The sequence below is a fragment of the Oncorhynchus keta genome, chromosome 21 (genome assembly GCF_023373465.1).
Source record: "Oncorhynchus keta strain PuntledgeMale-10-30-2019 chromosome 21, Oket_V2, whole genome shotgun sequence".
NCBI lineage: Eukaryota > Metazoa > Chordata > Actinopteri > Salmoniformes > Salmonidae > Oncorhynchus > Oncorhynchus keta.
Genome location: NC_068441.1, coordinates 32,875,018 through 32,897,467, shown reverse-complemented (window position 1 = coordinate 32,897,467; position 22,450 = coordinate 32,875,018). Strand labels below are relative to the sequence as shown.

Genomic DNA, 22,450 nt, shown 5'->3' with positions numbered 1-22,450 from the left:
TACTTCTCAGATAGAGTTCAGTGTGTCAAATCGGAGGGCCTGTTGTTTGGACCTCTGGCAGTCTCTATGGGGGTGTCACAGGGTTCAATTATCAGGCCGACTCTTTCTCTGTATATATCAATGATGTCGCTCTTGCTGCGGGTGATTATTTGATCCATCTCTCGAGCTTCAATGCCATACAACACTCGTTCCGTGGCCTCCAACTGTTCTTAAACGCTAGTAAGACAAAATGCAGGCTATTTACAGATTGGCTATGTACAGGTACAGTGATCTGTGAGCTGCTCTGACAGCTGGTGCTTAAAGCTAGTGAGGGAGATATGAGTCTCCAGCTTCAGTGATTTTTGCAGTTCGTTCCAGTCATTGGCAGCAGAGAACTGGAAGGAAAGGCAGCCGAAGGAGGAATTGGCTTTGGGGTTGACCAGTGAAATATACCTGCTGGAGCACATGCTGCGGATGGGTGCTGCTATGGTGACCAGTGAGCTGAAATAAGGCAGGGCTTTACCTAGCAACGACTTATAGATTAACTGGAGCCAGTGGGTTTGGCGATGAATATGAAGCGAGTGCCAGCCAATGAGCGCATAGAGGTCGAGGATCGGTAGGATAGTCAGTTTTACAATGGTATGTTTGGCAGAATGAGTGAAGGAGGCTTTGTTGCGAAATAGGAAGTCGATTCTAGATTTAATTTTGAATTGGAGATGTTTAATGTGAGTCTGAAAGGATTGTTTACAGTCTAGCCAGACACCTAGGTATTTGTAGTTGTCCACATATTCTAGGTCAGAACCATCCAGAGTAGTGATGCTGGTGGGTAGTATGTCATAACAGCTGACATAACTTGTCTTAACCTGTCATAATATGGTCATAACATTGTCATGACACATATTTAGACCTGTTGTGACAAATATTGCATCATTTTTTACTGGTTATGACACCTACATAAAAATGTCAAAACTCACAAAACCTACCACACAAGGCAAAACATTCCGTTACACCATAACCTACTTCTCAATAATATGTTTGTTTTATACCATTTTATGAAACTGACCATATTAAATTATCATTGTACAGTAATTGAGCACAAATTGATGTCAGACATGTACCTACGTCAATGCTAGGTTGCTGATGACTGGGATAAGTGCAGGAGCACCCTCTTTGTGACTGATTACTGACATAAGGGTATGTACGTGGATAGGCCTATCTGGCTTATATGATTATGATGGTCATAATGCTTCTTGACAGTGTCATAAAGTGAATTTTCTTAGTCCAAGTAAAGTGACACAGGATAGTCATAAAGCTTCATGACAGTGTCTGCAAATTATTTAAAATATGATGAAAAGAATGTCTGTAAAGAATTCACAACAAGAACAAAGGACTTTAAAACGAAAGGAAACTTCTTGCCAGTGAAAAACACATTTGAATAAATGTGGGTTTTGACACTCTTATGTAGAGCCATAAAATAATGCCATGTATGTCACAACAGGTTTAAATATATGTGTTATGACAGTGTTATGACCATATTATGACAGGTTATGACAAGTTATGTCAGCTGGTATGACATATTATGACATGGTTATGACTGTGTCATAATGTGTTATGATGCTGGGTGTCAAGTAAAGTGTTACCGCATATTCTACACAAACATCAGTGAATTTAACAAAGTAATACCTGCATACAAAACTCCCCTCTAAAAGGAACTGTAGATGGTTTATTCTGGGCAAGCATCTGGAGCGAGAAGGTGGCTCTGGACATGGCTGCTGGCTGACTCATCACCACCCTACTCTACTGGACACAGCCTGTCATAACATCACTCTGCATTCATGGCCAGACCAGGTGGACAGGGCGGGTTCTGGGTGGCTCCATGGAAACATACGTATCCCCATGTCGACAAAGGGGAGGGGTCTGTGGCCACTCAGACGTGACTGGCTGGCCTGCAGCAGTAGGTGCAACTCGTCAGACTGTCCCGGTAGGACCTGCCCTCTGCACTACCGCGCTGCTGCTCATCCTCACAGTATGGCACTGGAGAGGAGGGGAGAGGAGATGACAGGGACGGTACTCCACAGTGCTGTACTAGAGTGTTGTACTACTAGACCACTGTACGTGCTCAGAGGCTCAACAGTATTGTAGGCTACGTGCTCAGAAAGCGAGAGAGAGAGAGAGAGAGAGAGAGAGAGAGAGAGAGAGAGAGAGAGAGAGAGAGAGAGAGAGAGAGAGAGAGAGAGAGAGAGAGAGAGAGAGAGAGAGAGAGAGAGAGAGAGAGAGAAGATATGATGCTTAACAGCAACTGAGAGAGAGAGATGGCTGGCGAGTGGGGGGCAAGCTCAGTGTTTGTCTCACTTACATCTCTCCTCCTCCTCTTTCCCTGGTCCCTCCACCTCCTTGTCCTCCTCCCGCAGCAGGAGTGCGTGGGCATGATAGGGGCTTGTAGGGGTGATCTGGCTGGGGCTCTCTAGACTGGTACCCAGCTGCAGCCTCCGCATGCGTCTCACCACTGCTGTGGCATTGAATGCTTGCTGTGTAGGGATAGTGATAGGAGGAGCAGAGAGATAGAGGGGGGATGGGGAGAGGGAGAGAATGACGGGGGAGCGAGAGACAGGGGGGTTGAGAGATAGGGAGGAGAAAGGGGGTGAGAGAAAGAAAGAGAGAGAGAGGGGAAGGTGATAAAAGCACAGTGATTTACCATATACACTATATATACAAAAGTATGTGGACACCACTTCAAATTAGTGGATTTGGCTATTTTAGCAAACCCGTTGCTGACAGGTGTATCAAGTTGATGCACACAGCTAAGCAATCTCCATAGACAAACATTGGCAGTAGAATGGCCTTACTGAAGAGCTCAGTGACTTTCAACGTGGCACAGTCATAGGATGCAACCTTTCCAACAAGTCAGTTCGTAAAATTTCTGCCCTGCTAGAGCTGCCCCAGTCAACTGTAAGTGATGTTATTGTGAAGTGGAAACGTCTAGGAGCAACAACGGCTCAGCCGCGAAGTGGTAGGCCACAGAAGCTCACAGAACGGGACCGCCGAGTACTGAAGTGCGCAAAAATTGTCTGTCCTCGGTTGCAACACTCACTACAGAGTTCAGAACAATAACTGTTCGTCGGGAGCTGCACACAAGCCTAAGATAACCATGTGCAATGCCAAGCGTCGGTTGGAGTGATGTAAAGCTCACTGCCATGAGACTCTGGAGCAGTAGAAATGCATTCTCTGGAGTGAGGGATCCCGCTTCACCATCTGGCAGTCCGACAGACGAATCTGGGTTTGGCGAATGCCAGGAGAACGCTATCTGCACTAGCTTCGAATAGTCCCCGCGATATGCAACTTTTCAGGGAAATCAGGAACCAATATGCACAGTCAGTTAGGAAAGCAAAGGCTAGCTTTTTCAAAGCACTAATTCCAAAACGTTTTGGGACACTGTTGAATCCATGGAGAATAAGAGCACATCCTCTCAGCTGCCCACTGCACTGAGGCTAGGAAACACTGGCACCACAGATAAATCCATGACAATCGAGAATTTCAATAAGCATTTCTATACGGCTGGCCACGCTTTCCACCTGGCTACCCCAACCCTGGCCAACAGCTCTGCACTACCCGCAACAACAAGCCCAAGCCCCCTCCCGCTTCTCCTTCACCCAAATCCAGACAGCTGATGTCCTGAAAGAGCTACAGAATCTGGATCCCTACAGATCAGCTGGGCTAGACAATCTGGAACCCCTCTTCGTCAAATTACCTGCCGCCATCGTCGCAACCCCCATTGCTAGTTTGTTCAACCTCTCTTTCGTATCGTCTGAGATTCCTATAGATTGGAAAGTGGCCATGGTCATCCCCCTCTTCAAACGAGGAGACACTCTAGACCCAAACTGTTACAGACCTATATCCATCCTGCCCTGCCTTTCTAAAGGCTTCGAAAGCCAAGTGAACAAACAGATCACCGACCATCTCGAATCCCACCATACATTCTCTGCTATGCAATCCGGTTTCCGAGCTGGTCACGGGTGCACCTCAGCCACACACTAAACGATATCATAACCACCAACGATAAAAAAAACAGTACTGTGCAGCCGTCTTCATCGACCTGGCCAAGGCTTTCGACTACGTCAATCACCGTATTCTTATCTCAACAGGTTTGGTTTCTCTAATGACTGCCTCGCCTGGTTCACAAACTACTTCTCAGATAGAGTTCAGTGTGTCAAATCGGAGGGCCTGTTGTCTGGACCTCTGGCAGTCTCTATGGGGGTGTCACAGGGTTCAATTATCAGGCCGACTCTTTTCTCTGTATATATCAATGATGTCGCTCTTGCTGCGGGTGATTATTTGATCCATCTCTCGAGCTTCAATGCCATACAACACTCGTTCCGTGGCCTCCAACTGCTCTTAAACGCTAGTAAGACAAAATGCATGCTCTTCAACCGATCGCTGCCCGCACCGGTCTAGCATCACTACTCTGGACGGTTCTGACTTAGAATATGTAGACAACTATAAATACCTAGTTGTCTGGCTAGACTGTAAACTCTCCTTCCAGACTCATATGAAGCATCCCCAATCGAAAATTAAATGTTGAATCGGCTTCCTATTTCTCAAAAAAGCATCCTTTACTCATGCTGCCAAACAAACCCTGGATGGATGCAGTCTATCACAGTGCCATCTATAAGTATTTGCTCGTTAAAGCTCCGCCTTAACACCCACCCTTAGCACGCGATCCACCAGGAATATTTCACTGGTCATCCCCAAAGCCAACTCCTCCTCTGGCCGCCTTTCCTTCCAGTTCTCTGCTGTCAATGACTGGAATGAATTGCAAAAATGACTGAAGTTGGAGACTTATATCTCCCTCACTAACTTCAAGCATCGGCTGTCGGAGCAGCTTACCGATCGCTGCAGCTGTACACAGCCCATCTGTAAATAGCCCATCCAACCAACTACCTACCTCATCCCCATATTTGTTTTTCTTCTGCTCTTTTGCACACCAGTATTTCTACTTGCACATCCTCATATGCAGATCTATCACTCCAGTACTATTTGCTAAATTGTAATTACTTCGCCACTAAGGCCTATTTATTGCCTTACCTCCTTACTTGATTTGCACACACATTATACAAATGTTCTATTGTGTTATTGACTGTACGTTTGTTTATTCCATGTGTAACTCTGTGTTGGTGTTTTTTGTCGCACTGCTTTGCTTTATCTTGGCCAGGTCACAGCTGTAAATGAGAACTTGTTCTCAACTGGCCTACCTGGTTAAATAAAGGTGATAAAAATGCATAGTGCTATCTGTAAGGTTTGGTGGAGGAGGAATAATGGTCTGGGGCTGCTTTTCATGTTTCGGGCTAGGCCCTTTAGTTCTAGTGAAGGGAAATCTTAACGGTACAGCATACAATGACATTCTTCCAACTTTGTGTCAAGTTTTGGGAAGGCCCTTTCCTGTTTCAGTATGACAATGCCCCCGTGCACAAAGCGAGGTCCATACAGAAATGGTTTGTCGAGATTGGTGTGGAAGAACTGGAATGGCCTGCACAGAGGCCTTACCTCAACCCCATTGAACACATTTGGGATGAATTGGAACGGCAACTGCAAGCCAGGCCTAATCACTCAACATCAGTGCTCCACCTCACTAATGCTGTTGTGGCTGAATAGAAGCAAGTCCCCACAGAAATGTTCCAACATCTAGTAGAAAGCCAACCCAAACGAGTGGAGGCTGTTATAGCAGAAAGGGGGGGACCGACTGATATTAATGCCCATGATTTTTGAATGAGATGTTTGACAAGCAGGTGTCCACATACTTTTGGTCATGTAGTTTACATGAGACAGATAGACAGATAGAAGAAGAACAAAAGTAGAAAGAACATTTGAGTTATCAAATCAGTAATATTGAGCCACTGACCTTCTATTTACTTTTAGCAAAGTTCTTCTTGATCTGAGCACTGACAGATTAATGGATGTTCTTATCAAGAGCTGTGTCTCCACAGGTCCTGCAAACAGGAAAAGAGAGAGTTTAGAGAGAGAAAGAGAGTAAGGAGGGGGCAAGCTGTCAGAAGTTTAAAGTTTAAGTTATGGGACGTAGGCATTCTAGCCTGGTTTAACCAGCCTGAATGTTATGCAAGAATGCATTGAAGGGCGTGGGGAAGAACCAGGATGTGGACATGAAGCAATGGTTAGGGTAAGAGTTGTGGTTGAGTCTCCATAGGATAATCATTTTAGGTTCTAGGTAGACCCCTTTTGGGTTCCAAGTTGAAACCTTTGGGGTTCCATGAAAAACCCTCTGTGGAAAGGGTTCTACCTGGAACCAAAAAGGGTTCTTTAAAGGTCTCTCCCATCGGGACAACCAAAGAATCCTTTTAGGTTCTAGATAACACTACACTCTTAGAAAAAAGGTGCTAAGGTTGTATCGGGATGTGGAGATGAAGCTAGGCTTAGGTTTGTGGTTAAGGCTAGGTTTAGGGTTAGGGTTGAGGCTAGGGTTAGGGTTGAACCTGGTCGTGGACATGTAGCTAGAGTTAGAGGTAAGGAAATCTTGTATTACCAGGGGTGTTGGAGTGCTTTATCTGTGGTATATCTCTTCATAAAGTATTTTTCCATCAGGTGACAGATAGTCCTTAGCTGGAATGAATAAAAACAGTTTCAAATCATTACAGAACAGACATAATACAGTATAACTAATGATTTACAATTCCACACAAAGTAGACATGGTATTAATTCACAGTCAAATGTAATCTATGTCTTTGAAACAATTACAGATAATTGAAAACGATTCATGCTATTTGAATATGATTCTGTTTGTTTTGTGTATGTGATCCTCTTTGTCTTGTTTCTGTTTGTCCTTATCGTTATTTTATTTTTTTAAACGAATGAAAAAGGGGGTATAAGCTACCTGAATTGGAGATGTCATCCCAGTACGGAGAGTCAAACTCATACTCTGCCTTCAGTATCTGCTCGAAAAGCTTAGCATCGTTCTCGTCGTAAAATGGAGGGTATCCGCATAACCTGAAAGAGTTCATGTGACATGAGGTAACAGTTATTGCTCTATACATTGAACCCAGATAATAAAATGTCCAATATAAATTTGGTTAGGATATAATATCCCTATAGTGCTATTAAGTGCCAAGAGTCCCAGCCACAGGTGGACCGTACTTTCTCAGACATAAATGTGGAGGTGTGAAGGTCTTGCACAGAACCATTTTATAATTTTCGAACATTTGGATTGAGCTGCTCAATGCAATGTCAATTGGCGCTAATTAATATTTAATTAAAAGTGCATTACAGTGGTTTGGAAACACAATATAATTTTAAAAGGAGGCACATAATTAGTTGGACAATCTTTTGTCATCATTGTGAAGTCACCAGATTGACTTTAGATGCAGTATTTAGCTAGCTAGTTTGAGGGGACAGCACCGAATTTTAGCTAGCACGAATATTAGCTATCTAATGTTAGCATTGCTAGCTATTTTTGACAAACTTTACTAGCTAATGGCAACATTGTCCTTTCTTTAAGCAAATTTGATGGCATCATAATGATGGCAAAGTTGTTTCCTACAAATGATTTGCCTTCTTTAGCACTGCCATCGTTTTTCTAAGCCATTGTACCGCTCAGAATGACTGGGCATCAATCATCAGTCGGTCATCATTATGGTTACGGCGCTATGTAGAACGTTCATAACAATGGCAACGACGCGACCGAGTGACTGAGGTGCAACCCATGAATATAACAGATGTTTAAATGCACAGGCACCAGTATACAGAGTATGAGGGACTGTATTTGTGTTAGAGTACTAAACAGATGACTTACAGAATATAGGAGATGACTCCGATGGACCAGCAGTCTACTGCTTTGCTGTACGGTTTCTGAGCCAACACCTCAGGAGCTGCCAATAACATGAAACAGCGGAGTCAGAAGAAGGAGAGAGTGAAAGAGGGCGAATGAGACAGAGTTGGAAAGAGGGACAGGATCACTGAGAAAGACAACGGGGGAGGGAGGGACACTGAAAGAGACAGAGTGGGAGCGGGTGAAAGACAGAGATGGCGAGAGAGTGACTGAGACAGAGGGAGAGAGAGTGACTGAGACAGAGGGAGAGAGAGTGACTGAGACAGAGCCCATTGAAGTTCTTGTTTTACCCTCTCAATCAGAGATCTAGTGGGCAACATCAAACAGAGAGAGGGAGAGAGAAAGGGAGAGAGAGAGAGCGAGAAAGAGAGAAAAAGAGATTTCACTTGCTTTGGCAATGTTAACATATGTTTCCCCTTTGAATTGAATTGAGAGAGTGTGTGCATTTGAAGCACTAACAGATGACACAATAGCACTCCAATATAATAGCATGCTTCAGAGGAGGTTGTAAGTGGATCAGGGAGAGAGGGAGGGGGTAGTGAGAGAGATCCCGCACACACACCTTACCCACATATCCTAGGGTCCCACAGGCTGTAGACATGACACTGCCAGTGTCCTCGATCTTAGACAGGCCAAAGTCACTGATCATTATCTTAGAGTCCTCGTCCATACTGTAATACAACAATCTTTGGAGAGAGAGAGAGCAGAAAAAGAGTAGGGGAGAAAGAGAAAGGATGGGAGAAAGAGAGGAGGGTAATAATTTATATAACTTGGTTTACTTGAAGCTTTTCTCACAGAAACCTTAACGATTCTGGTAAGAAATAATTGGCAAGACAAGCTGTTGAGGCAGCACATTGGTACCTCCATACAGCCTGGGATGTAAATGAACCTCGATTTCCAGATTTCTCACGTTGGTGAACACGAGACATGGATGTGTGGCAATGCAAGACAATGCGTAACGGGAGGGTTATTTTGTTTGAGTACTAATCTAATGGACAGCATCTAATGCATCGCTGTATCTATTTCTACAGGATCCATTACTAGCAGCAGTGCTATCCCCAGTGTTTTCCAGCAGTGCTATCCCCAGTGTTTTCCAGCAGTGCTATCCCCAGTGTTTTCCAGCAGTGCTATCCCCAGTGTTTTCCAGCAGTGCTATCCCCAGTGTTTTCCAGCAGTGCTATCCCCAGTGTTTTCCAGCAGTGCTATCCCCAATGTTTTCCAGCAGTGCTATCCCCAATGTTTTCCAGCAGTGCTATCCCCAAAGTTTTCCAGCAGTGCTATCCCCAGTGTTTTCCAGCAGTGCTATCCCCCAATGTTTTCCAGCAGTGCTATCCCCCAATGTTTTCCAGCAGTGCTATCCCCAATGTTTTCCAGCAGTGCTATCCCCAGAGTTTTCCAGCAGTGCTATCCCCAGAGTTTTCCAGCAGTGCTATCCCCAATGTTTTCCAGCAGTGCTATCCCCAGTGTTTTCCAGCAGTGCTATCCCCAGTGTTTTCCAGTAGTGCTATCCCCAGAGTTTTCCAGCAGTGCTATCCCCAGAGTTTTCCAGCAGTGCTATCCCCAGTGTTTTCCAGCAGTGCTATCCCCAGTGTTTTCCAGCAGTGCTATCCCCAGAGTTTTCCAGCAGTGCTATCCCCAGTGTTTTCCAGCAGTGCTATCCCCAATGTTTTCCAGCAGTGCTATCCCCAATGTTTTCCAGCAGTGCTATCCCCAATGTTTTCCAGCAGTGCTATCCCCAATGTTTTCCAGCAGTGCTATGCCCAGTGTTTTCCAGCAGTGCTATCCCCAATGTTTTCCAGCAGTGCTATCCCCAGAGTTTTCCAGCAGTGCTATCCCCAATGTTTTCCAGCAGTGCTATCCCCAATGTTTTCCAGCAGTGCTATCCCCAATGTTTTCCAGCAGTGCTATCCCCAGTGTTTTCCAGCAGTGCTATCCCCAGTGTTTTCCAGCAGTGCTATCCCCAATGTTTTCCAGCAGTGCTCTGCCCCACGGTGTCTCACTCGCAATACTGTCATATGATCGCCAAGTGGCACCATTGCTGTGTGTAAGAGTGTATAGGAGCGACACAAACAAAAACATTAGGCTAATGGTCAATGAAAGAGCCCTATACGGGATCCAATCAATACAGAACTAGTCATATCGTAGGGCCAGTTGTTTTCTCACCACATCAAACAGCGGTCTGACATAGATGAGTGTTTCATAATCTCTAACCAGAATATGGGGCCAGCCACTGACATTGGTTGAACACCAGTGTCCATGTCTTCATTCAGCAACACTGATGAGAGAGAAACTAGCAAGTTAGAGGGAGTTCTACAGTGACTGAGGGAAATACACTGGCAAAAACAGCACTGGTAATACACTGTTGTTCTGCTCTGTTGTTATAAGCAGTTATGTAGGTGATATGTGACACTGTGTGTTCTTGCTGTAAAGGAGAGAGGAGGAAGGAGAAAGTATAAGTGTGTTGGGATCCAAGTCAGTGTCTGTCTATGAGTATTTCTTTGTATCACGCTCTGTTTACTTCTCCCTCATCACAAACCCATCTCTCTCCTGCTGTCTCTCTCTTTTGCCTTCTCTCTTGCTCTCTCTCCTTCTCTTTCTTCATTACACTGCAGAAAGGAACTCCACACACACAATCTCCCTCTGCCTCTGTGTGATGTTACCCTGGCAACAAGGACACTAAAAATAGGGCTATCTTCTTTACTCCTGACATTTCTGGTGAACAACCCATTATTTCTACTGACACATAGATACCATACAATGCTATACCATACTACACCAAACCATGCTATACTATAATACACCGTACCATGCTATACCATACTACACCATACCGGCGGCAGGGTAGCCTAGTGGTTAGAGCGGTGGACTAGTAACCGGAAGGTTGCAAGTTCAAACCCCCGAGCTGGCAAGGTACAAATCTGTCGTTCTGCCCCTGAACAGGCAATTAACCCACTGTTCCTAGGCTGTCATTGTGCAGCACAGCACAGCAATCTCATTCTCTATGTTACTGACCTGTACAGCACAGCGATCTCATTCTCTATGTTACTGACCTGGGCAGCACAGTGATCTCATTCTCTATGTTACTGATCTGGGCAGCTCAGCGATCTTATTCTCTATATTACTGACCTGTGCAGCACGGCAAACTCATTCTCTATGTTACTGACCTGGGCAGCCCGGCAAGCTCATTCTCTATGTTACTGACCTGTACAGCACAGTGATCTCATTCTCTATATTACTGACCTGGGCAGCACGCAAGCTCATTCTCTATGTTACTGACCTGTGCAGCACGACGAGCTCATTCTCTATGTTACTGACCTGTGCAGCACGACGAGCTCATTCTCTATGTTACTGACCTGTGCAGCACAGCGATCTCATTCTCAATGTTACTGACCTGTACAGCACGATGAGCTCATTCTCTATGTTACTGACCTGTGCAGCACAGCGATCTCATTCTCAATGTTACTGACCTGTACAGCACGATGAGCTCATTCTCTATGTTACTGACCTGTGCAGCACAGCGATCTCATTCTCAATGTTGTTCTCCTTGCCCTCCAGAGCCTTCTTTGGGATACACTTGATGGCTACCAGCCTCTTTGTCCCCTTTTCCTCCGCTAGCACCACCTCCGAGAACGCCCCCCTGCAGCACAGGAAACACACATTTTCAAAAACATGACACACATACACACACGTACAGTTACACTTACTAACTGCAAAGACCAATTCAAATGCTGTACATTAACAAATCATATGCAGTAAACTGTATTAAAGGGTGGTTGCTGAACGTATGCCACCAATGAAAAAGTGAGGCCTGTCTCTGAGGTGGGTCACTAAAACGACAGTGACATTTAAATAAAAGGAACGGTTCGGGATCAAGTGAATAGGTGGAGTTCCTGGGAAATAAGGCGAGTGTCCACCCTGTGTGTGTGGTGTGTCTGTTTGTGTGGCTCACTTTGCTCAGACAGTGTTTGCACGTGAGCTGCATGACTCATGGTGGGGTGAGTGCGGGTACAGACAGAGCCTTCCCCCTTGAGAACACACACCAAGGTAGGGTATCCCCCTTGATACCCCTGGCTTAAACCAGGCACAACCTGTCCAACCCTACCCCATTCCCCATGGCCAGTCACTATTAGCAGGCACATTCTGTCCAGTGTCCACAATTCCCTTCCCTCCCAGGACCACAGTGTCTCTCCACCTAAGGAGGGGATCCCCATGGTCTAACCAAGCACATCCTGCCGGTCTCTCATCCTATCCTTCCCATGATACCTCCCAGCACCGTAGGCTCTCTCCACCGAGAGAGTGGATCCCCATGCCAGCTATAACCAGGCACATTGTGTCTGTCTCTAAGCGATCCCAGTAGCCCAGCAGGCAGCACCTCTCTATCCAGGAAATGTGTCCCCACGGCCAGTCTCTAACCAGGCACATCATGCGTCTCCCATCCCACCCACCCAATCCCTCCCACCCCACCCTACCCTACCCCATCCTTCCCAGAAGCACCACAGGCTGTCTCTCCACCCATGGAGGATTTCCCTACGGAGGGCGAATTATTATAACAATATCATCACATGCTGTCCGTCCCCTCATTCAACCCCAGAAGCACTGCACGGTAGGTCCCAGGCCAGCATCCTCTCACAGCCGTGTGTGTCATGGCAGCCGGGTCCCGTGGGGCCCGAGAAGAGGCTGTACAAACAAAAACATGACTGGGTTTTCTCACTCACCATTATCAGCCATTATAACAATCCATCCACATCAGCCATCCGAACTCCCACAAAAACTGCACTCCATCTATCTATTATTGAGATGATAAAGCATTTCCTTTTTTATTTCTACGAGCCACTCTCTCTCTCACCACTCTCTCACTCACCACTCTCTCACTCACCACTCTCTCTCTCACCACTCTCTCTCTCACCACTCTCTCACTCACCACTCTCTCACTCACCACTCTCTCACTCACCACTCTCTCGCTCACCACTCTCTCGCTCACCACTCTCTCGCTCACCACTCTCTCTCTCACCACTCTCTCTCTCTCACCACTCTCTCTCTCTCACCACTCTCTCGAAAGGAACATAAATTTCAACATACCAATTAGGATTTGGCTAAAAATACTTGAATCAGTCATAGAGCTCATTGCCCTTTATGGTTGTGAGGTCTGGGGTCCGCTCACCAACCAAGACTTCACAAAATGGGACAAACACCAAATTGAGACTCTGCACGCACAATTCTGCAAAAATATCCTCCATGTACAACGTAGAACACCAAATAATGCATGCAGAGCAGAATTAGGCCAATACCCACTAATTATCAAAATCCAGAAAAGAGCCGTTAAATTCTATAACCACCTAAAAAGAAGCGATTCCCAAACCTTCCATAACAAAGCCATCACCTACAGAGAGATGAACCTGGAGAAGAGTCCCCTAAGCAAGCTGGTCCTGGGGCTCTGTTCACAAACACAAACACACCCTACAGAGCCCCAGGACAGCAACACAATTAGACCCAACCAAATCATGAAAAAACAAAAAGATAATTACTTGACACATTGGAAAGAATGAACAAAAAAAACAGAGCAAACGAGAATGCTATTTGGCCCTACACAGAGAGTACACAGTGGCAGAATACTTGACCACTGTGACTGACCCAAAATTAAGGAAAGCATTGACTATGTACAGACTCAGTGAGCATAGCCTTGCTATTGAGAAAGGCCGCCGTAGGCAGACATGGCTCTCAAGAGAAGACAGGCTATGTGCTCACTGCCCACAAAATGAGGTGGAAACTGAACTGCACTTCCTAACCTCCTGCCCAATGTATGACCATATTAGAGAGGCATATTTCCCTCAGATTACACAGATCCACAAAGAATTCGAAAACACATCCAATTTTGATAAACTCCAATATCTACTGGGTGGAATTCCACAGTGTGCCATCACAGCAGCAAGATGTGTGACCTGTTGCCACGAGAAAAGGGCAACCAGTGAAGAACAAACACCATTGTAAATACTGAATGTGGTGGAAATCTAGCTCACTTCTGAAAAGTGGTAAAAATCTTTTAAACAAAACTCCACCCCTCATTGCCCCAGCGGGTTAGGACCACCTCTGGTCCCATAACAGACAAAAATGACAGTTGATAAGCATTTTGCCTCAGCAAGCCACCTATTTGAAAAATAATGGTTTTTGAAATTACTCTGAAAGTTCCACTAGAGGGAGTCTTTTATTCACCTCTAAACAGATAGCAGAGAATTATGCACTTCCAAGCACTCACTTCATTTTCTTAATTTTAACAATTTTAAGACAATGATGTATGAACTGCCTTTCAAAAAATGTACGTAAAAAAATCCACAGGAGCTGATTTGTTTGATCCTTTTCTACTGCAGCTTTCTGCCACCTCATTTTAGAACCTTTGTATAACTTCTGCCCAATTTCTATACTATATTGCCTTGCAAAAAAATTGGAATAACTGGCAAACTCTCAGCTAAGAGATTTTTTTACTTCAAATTCTATTCTTAATAATGTGCACCAATCTGGTTTTAGACCTGGACATAGCAACACTTCAGCAACTACACTTGTCTTAAATAATTTGTTAAATTGCTTAGATTATAGGAATCACTGTGCTGCCATATTTATAGACCTATCCAAGGGATTTTATACTGTCGACCATGTCCTACACTTTCAGAGGTTGTCTGAGATGGGCCTCGGCCAAGGTGTCTCACGAGTGGTTTGAGAAGTATCTGTCAGACAGGACACTGTGTGCTTTCTGATGGGATCAAGTGAAATTACTTCGACATTACTAAAGGTGTCCCACAGGGGTTAATTTTGGGACCTATTAATATTCATATAAATAATATTGGTTTATCTGCAAAAATCAGTAACATTCATCTGTATGCAGATGGCACTGTTATGTACACTATTGCCTACTGCTGACCAGCCTATGTTAGAGCTGTAATCTGATTTTGTTGCCCTGCAGAAAGCCCTTGTAGATTTAAAATTTGTACTTAATGCAGAAAAAAAATAAAAGTATGTTGTTTTCTAATTCTTGTAGAAATATTTCAGATGGTTTACACATTTATGCTTTGGATGGTTCTTTCATCGAGCAGGTTCCCGCAAATAAATACATGGACTTCTGGATTGACAAAAATGTTATGTTTAACAAACACACCGATGAGCTAGTTAAGATGCTGATATTTACAGTACGCTTCTTTTATAGAAATAGATCATGCCTCTCCCTAAGCAGCAGGAAGCAGGTTGTATGGGAAAGCCTTCCTGCCAACTTCCTGCAGCAGCCACTACTCTAAAACCCTTGGATGCAGGGTATGATCGCGAGCTTCACTTTATCACAGGTGACAGGTTTAAAACTCATCACTGCATCCTTTATCAGAAGATCGGCTGGATCTCTCTTACAGTGCCTTCAGAAAGTTTTCATACCCCTTGACTTATTGCACACGTTGTGTTAGAGCGTCAATTCAAAACTGATTACAGTAAATCCTTTTTTTTCCCTCACCCATCTACACACAACACCAGATGATGACAAAGTGAAAACATTTTTTTTTACACATTTTGTTTGAACATTTATTGAAAATTAAGTACAGAAATACAGTACTTTTTACACCTGGATTGTGCAACATTTGCCCATTATTCTTTTCAAGTGGTACTCAGTAATGTCTTGTATTGGATGTTCCCCAAACATAACATGTTGTATTCAGGACAAAGAGTCTATTGATTTGCCACATTTTTTGCAGTATTACTGTAATATCTTCTTGCAAACAGGATGCATATTTTGGAATATTTCTCATTTTTCTTCTTTTCCCTCAATTAGGTTAGTATTGTGAAGTAACTACAATGTTTGTTGATCCATACTCAGTTCTCTCCTATCACAGCCATTAAACTCTAACTGTTTTAAAGTCACCATTGGCATGGTTGCCGGTTTCCTTCCTCTCCGGCAACAGAGTTAGGAAGGACGCCTGTATCTTTGTAGTGACTGGGTGCATTGATACACCAAAGTCTAATTAATAAATTCACCATGCTCAAATGGATATTCAATGTCTGCTTTTTTAAATTTTTTACCCATCTACCAATAGGTGCCCTTCTTAGCGAGGCATGGAAAACTTCCCTTGTCTTTGTGGTGTAATCTGTGTTTGAAATTCACTGCTCAGCTGAGGGACCATACATAGAATTATATGTGTGGGGTACAGAGATGAGCTAGTTATTAAAACAATAATGTTAAACACTATTAATGCACACATAGTGAGTCCATGCAACTTGTTAAGCACATTTTTATTCCTGAACTTATTTAGGCTTGCAATAACAGTGGTTCAAGACTTATTGACTGAAGACACTTCAGCTTGTCATTTTTTATTAATTTGTAAAAATGTTGAAAAACATAATTCCACTTTGACATTATGAGGAATTGTGGGTAGGCCAGCGACAAAAAAAATCAAAATTTTATAAATTTTAAATTCAGGCTGTAAGACAACAAAATGTGGAAAAAGTCAAAGGGTGTGAACATTTTTCTGAAGACACTATAACTCCCATTCACTTACAACCTGATTTGGCTAACAGCGCATCTCTTAAGTGAAAGGATGCAAACTTTCCGGTTCTCAGACTCTGTTACTATTAGCAACCCTGTCCTGCTATAGGGTAGCATGGTGCATAGCTTTAACTTACTGTCTATAACTGAGCTGAGCATAACACCAACCACACACACACGTGCACGCACATGCACACACACACACATGCACACCAGGCACGTGTACAGATAGGGCTCAACCAGTGCCCGAGAACCTGCCCTTTAGCCCTCCTTTTCCCTGTCTCTTTAAAAAACATATTTTAAGTGTAACTAATTGCACATCAAACTAGTTCATTTCATAAACTCTTGAATCTCAGAAAATTCCCCCTCCCTAGCCCGTCTCCTTTGTTGGCAATGATGTTTCCTGTGACATCGGGTGGTGTAGGTGTCCTGGAGGGCAGGTAGTTTGCACCCGGTGATGCGTTGTGCAGACCTCACTACCCTCTAATGAGCCTTACGGTTATGGGTGGAGCAGTTTCCGTACCAGGCGGTGATACAGCCCGACAGGATGCTCTCGATTGTGCATCTGTACATTTTTGTGAGTGTTTTTGTTGACAAGCCGAATTTCTTCAGCCTCCTGAGGTTGAAGAGGCGCTGCTGCGCCTTCTTAACCACACTGTCTGTGTGGGTGGACCATTTCAGTTTGTCCGTGATGTGTACGCCGAGGAAATAAAACATTCCCACCCTCGCCACTACTGTCCCATCAATGTAGATAGGGGGCTGCTCCCTCTGCTGTTTCCTGAAGTCCATGATCATCTCCTTTGTTTTGTTGACATTGAGTGTGAGGTTATTTTCCTGACACGACACTCTGAGGGCCCTCACCTCCTCCCTGTAGGCAGTCTCATCATAGTTGGTAATCAAGCCTACCACTGTGGTGTCGTCTGCAAACTTGATGATTGAATTGGAGACATGCATGGCCACGCAGTAATGGGTGAACAGGGAGTACAGGAGAAGGCTCAAAACGCACCCTTGTGGGGCCCCAGTGTTGAGGATCAGCGGGGTGGAGAAGTTACCTACCCTCACCACCTGGGGGCGGCCCGTCAGGAAGTCCAGTACCCAGTTGCACAGGACGGGGTCGAGACCCAGGGTCTCGAGCTTGATGACGAGTTTGGAGGGTACTATGGTGTTAAATGCTGAGCTGTAGTCGATGAACAGCATTCTCATATAGGTATTCCTCTTGTCCAGATGGTTTAGGGCAGTGTGCAGCGTGGTTGAGATTTCATCGTCTGTGGACCTATTTGGGCGGTAAGCAAATTGGAGTGGGTCTAGGGTGTCAGGTAGGGTGGAGGTGATATGGTCCTTGACTAGTCTCTCAAAGCACTTCATGATGACGGAAGTGAGTGCTACGGGCTGGTATTCTTTTGCCTCAGTTACCTTAGCTTTCTTGGGAACAGGAACAATGGTGGCCCTCTTGAAGCATGTGGGAACAGCAGACTGGGATAAGGATTGATTGAATATGTCCGTAAACACACCAGCCAGCTGGTCTAAGCATGCTCTGAGGGCGCGGCTGGGGATACCGTCTGGGCCTGCAGCCTTGCGAGGGTTAACACGTTTAAATGTTTTACTCACATAGGCTGCAGTGAAGGAGAGTCCGCATGTTTTGGTAGCGGGCCATGTCAGTGGCACTGTATTGTCTTCAAAGCGGGCAAAAAAAGTTATTTAGTCTGCCTGGGAGCAAGACATCCTGGACCATGATGGGGCTGGTTTTCTTTTTGTAATCTGTGATTGACTGTAGACCCTGCCACATACCTTGTGTCTGAGCCGTTGAATTGCGACTGTACTTTGTCTCAATACTGACGCTTAGCTTGTTTGATTGCCTTGCGGAGGGAATAATTACACTGTTTGTATTCGGTCATGTTTCCGGTCACCTTGCCCTGATTAAAAGCAGTGATTCGCGCTTTCAGGTTCACGCGAATGCTGCCATCAATCCACGGTTTCTGGTTTGGGAATGTTTTAATCGTTGCTATGGGAACGACATCTTCAATGCACGTTCTAATGGACTCGCACACCGAATCAGCGTATTCGTCAATGTTATTCGCCGCGATGCGGAACATATCCCAGTCCACGTGATGGAAGCAGTCTTGGAGCATGGAATCAGATTGGTCGGATCAGCGTTGAACAGACCTCAGCGCGGGAGCTTCTTGTTTTAGCTTCTGTCTGTAGGCAGGGAGCAACAAAATGGAGTCGTGGACAGCTTTTCCGAAAGGAGGGCGGGGGAGGGCCTTATATGCGTCGCGGAAGTTAGAATATCAATGATCCAAGGTTTTACCAGCACTGGTTGCGCAATCGATATTCAGATACAATTTAAGGAGTCTTGTTTTCAGATTAGCCTTGTTAAAATTCCCAGCTACAATGAATGCAGCCTCAGGATATGTGGTTTCCAGTTTGCAAAGAGTCAAATAAAGTTCGTTCAGAGCCATCGATGTGTCTGCTTGGGGGGGAATATATACGGCTGTGATTATAATCGAAGAGAATTCCCTTGGTAGATAATGCGGTCGACATTTAGGAATTCTAAATCAGGTGAACAGAAGGACTTGAGTTCCTGTATGTTGTTGTAACCACACCACGTCTCGTTAACCATAAGGCATACGCCCCCGCCTCTCTTCTTACCAGAAAGATGTTTGTTTCTGTCGGCGCGATGCGTGGAGCAGCTGGCCGCACCGATTCCGTTAGCGTCTCTCGAGTGAGCCAGGTTTTCGTGAAGCAAAGAACGTTACAGTCTCTGATGTCCCTCTGGAATGCTACCCTTGCTCGGATTTCATCAACTTTGTTGTCAAGAGACTGGACATTGGCGTGAAGTATGCTAGGGAGTGGTGCGCGATGTGCCCGTTTCCGGAGCCTGACCAGAAGACCGCTTCATTTCCCTCTTTTACGACGTCTTTGTTTTGGGTCGCAGGCTGGGATCCATTCCGTTGTCCTGGGTGAAAGGCAGAACACAGGATCCGTTCCGGGAAAGTCATATTCCTGGTCATACTGATGGTGAGTTGACGTTGCTCTTATATTCAGTAGTTCTTCCCGACTGTATGTAATGAAACCTAAGATGACCTGGGGTACCAATGCAAGAAATAACACGTAAAGAAACAAAAAACTGCATAGTTTCCTAGGAACGCGAAGCGAGGCGGCCATCTCTCTCGGCGCCGGAAGCTGAGTACTCTCCTATTGGACTCTCCTATTACCAAAATATTGTAGTGGCCAGTGCCAAAATGTGTAACTATACCAATTTCTATTTAGGATCCACATGAAAAACTAATGTAGGTGTGGTGATGTCTTCCCTACTCTATAAAAGCTTCATTAACTAATCAAATCCAACAAGTGCTGCGAGCTAAATGCAAATTGATATACCAGTCAAAACTACATAGTGAGCAGAAAAATAAAATGCAACATGCAACAATTTCAAAGATTGTACTGAGTTCAGTTCATATAAGAAAATCAGTCAAATTAAATGAATTTATTAGGCCCTAATCTATAGATTTCACATGACTGGGAATTCAGACACGCATCTGTTGGTCACAGATACCTTAAAAAAAGGTAGGGCGTGGATCAGAAAACCAGTCAGTATCTGGTGTGACCACCACTTGCCTCATGCAGGGCGACACATCTCCTTCGCATAGAGTTGATCAGGCTGTTGATTATGGCCTGCGGAATGTTGTTCCACTATTCAATGGCTGTGCGAAGTTGCTAAATATTGTTGAGAACTGGAACAAACTACACGCTACCATACACATAATCCAGAGCATCCTGAACATGGTCAATGGGTGACATGTCTGGTGAGGATGCAGGCTATGGAAGAACTGGGACATTTTCAGCTTGCAGGAATTGTGCACAGATCCTTGCAACATTGGGCCGTGCGTTATCATGCTGAAACATGAGGTGATGAATGGCACGACAATGGGCCTCAGGATCTCATCATGGTATCTATGTGCATTCAAATTAAAATTGATAAATGCAATTGTGTTCGTGGTCCGTAGATAATTCCTGCCCATACTATTACCGCAACGCCACAATGAGGCACTCTGTTCACAACATTGTAAAGAGTGCACTGTATTACTCCAGTGCTAGCCTCCCTACACTAGCTTCCTGTCAAGGCAAGGGCTGATTTCAAGGTTTTACTGCTAACCTACAAAGCATTACATGGGCTTGCTCCTACCTCTCTCTCTGATTTGGTCCTGCTGGACATACCTACACGTATGCTACGGTCACAAGACGCAGGCCTCCTAATTGTCGCTAGAATTTCTAAGCAAACAGCTGGAGGCAGGGCTTTCTCCTAAAGAGCTCCATTTTTATGGAATGGTCTGCCTACCCATGTGAGAGACACAAACTCAGTCTCAACCTTTAAGTCTTTACGGAAGACTCATCTCTTCAGTGGGTCATATGATTGAGTGTAGTCTGGCCCAGGAGTGTGAAGGTGAACGGAAAGACTCTGGAGCAACGAACTGCCCTTGATGTCTCTGCCTGGCCGGTTCCCCTCTTTCCACTGGGATTCTCTGCCTCTAACCCTATTACAGGGGCTGAGTCACTGGCTTACTATGGCTCTTTCATACCGTCCCTAGGAGGGGTGCGTCACTTGAGTGGGTTGATTCACTGATGTGATCTTCCTGTCTGGGTTGGCGCCCCCCCTTGGGTTGTGCCGTGGCAGAGATCTTTGTGGGCTATACTCGGTCTTGTCTCAGGATGGTAAGTTGGTGGTTGAAGATATCCCTCTAGTGGTGTGGGATTATATCCTTCCTGTTTGGCCCTGTCCGGGGGTGTCATCAGATGGGGCCACAGTGTCTCCTGACCCCTCCTGTCTCAGCCTCCAGTGTTTATGCTGCAGTAGTTTATGTGTCAGGGGCGAGGGTCAGTTTGTTATATCTGGAGTACTTCTCCTGTCCTATCCAGTGTCCTGTGTGAATTTAAGTATGCTCTCTCTCATTCTCTCTTTCTTTCTCTCTCTCAGAGGACCTGAGCCCTAGGACCATGCCTCAGGACTACCTGACATGATGACTCCTTGCGGTCCCCAGTCCACCTGGCCGTGCTGCTGCTCCGGTTTCAACTGTTCTGCCTATGATTATTATTATTTGACCATGCTGGTCATTTATGAACATTTGAACATCTTGGCCATGTTCTGTTATAATCTCTACCCGGCACCCCACATAGCCTGGTTCCTCTCTAGGTTTCTTCCTAGGTTTTGGCCTTTCTGGGGAGTTTTTCCTAGCCACCGTGCTTCTACACCTGCATTGCTTGCTGTTTGGGGTTTTAGGCTGGGTTTCTGTACAGCACTTTGAGATATCAGCTGATGTACGAAGGGCTATATAAATAAATTTCATTTGATTTAAAGAGTGTTCCATTTGTGATACAGCCAGTAAGGTAATAATGTAGCTAGCTGCAGCCTCCCCAGCAAAAAGCCGGCTCCAACCCATCTCTCTCCTATCAGCCACTGCCTGTCACTAAGGGAGTACCCAAGGCTTCATCCTAGGCCCCACTCTCTTGTCAATTTACATAAACAACATAGCTCAAGCAGTAGGAAGCTCTCTCATCCATGTATATGCATTTATATCCCCCCGCCCCGGATTTTGTGTTAAAGGCTCTCCAACAAGCTTTCTCTGCCTTTAACCTTGTTCTGAACACCTCCAAAACAAAGGTAATGTGGTTTGGTGAGAAGAATGCCCATCTCCGCACCGTTGTGATTACTACCTCCGAGGGTTTAGAGCTTGAGGTAGTCACCTCATATATAAGTACTTGGGAGTATGGCTAGATGGTACACTGTCCTTCTCTCAGCACATATCAAAGCTGCAGTCTAAGGTTACATCTAGACTTGGTTTCCTCTATTGTAATCGCTCCTCTTTCACCACAGCTGCCAAACTAACCCTGATTCAGATTACCATCCTACCCATGCTAGATTACAAAAATGTAATTTATAGATCGGCAGGTAAGGGTGCTCTTGAGCGGCTAGATGTTCTTTACCATTTGGCCATCAGATTTGCCACCAATGCTCCTTATAAGACTCATCAATGCACTCTATACTCCTTTGTAAACTGGTCATGTCTGTATACCTGTCACAAGACCCACTGGTTGATGCTTATTTATAAAACCCTCTTAGGCC

General features: G+C 45.0%; 1 pseudogene; it reads right to left on the bottom strand.

Moving 5' to 3' along the window:
- Nucleotides 1–246: 246 nt before the first annotated feature.
- LOC118399898 (calcium/calmodulin-dependent protein kinase type 1-like) overlaps nucleotides 247–22,450 on the bottom strand; it is a 40,654-nt pseudogene continuing 18,450 nt past the window's right edge.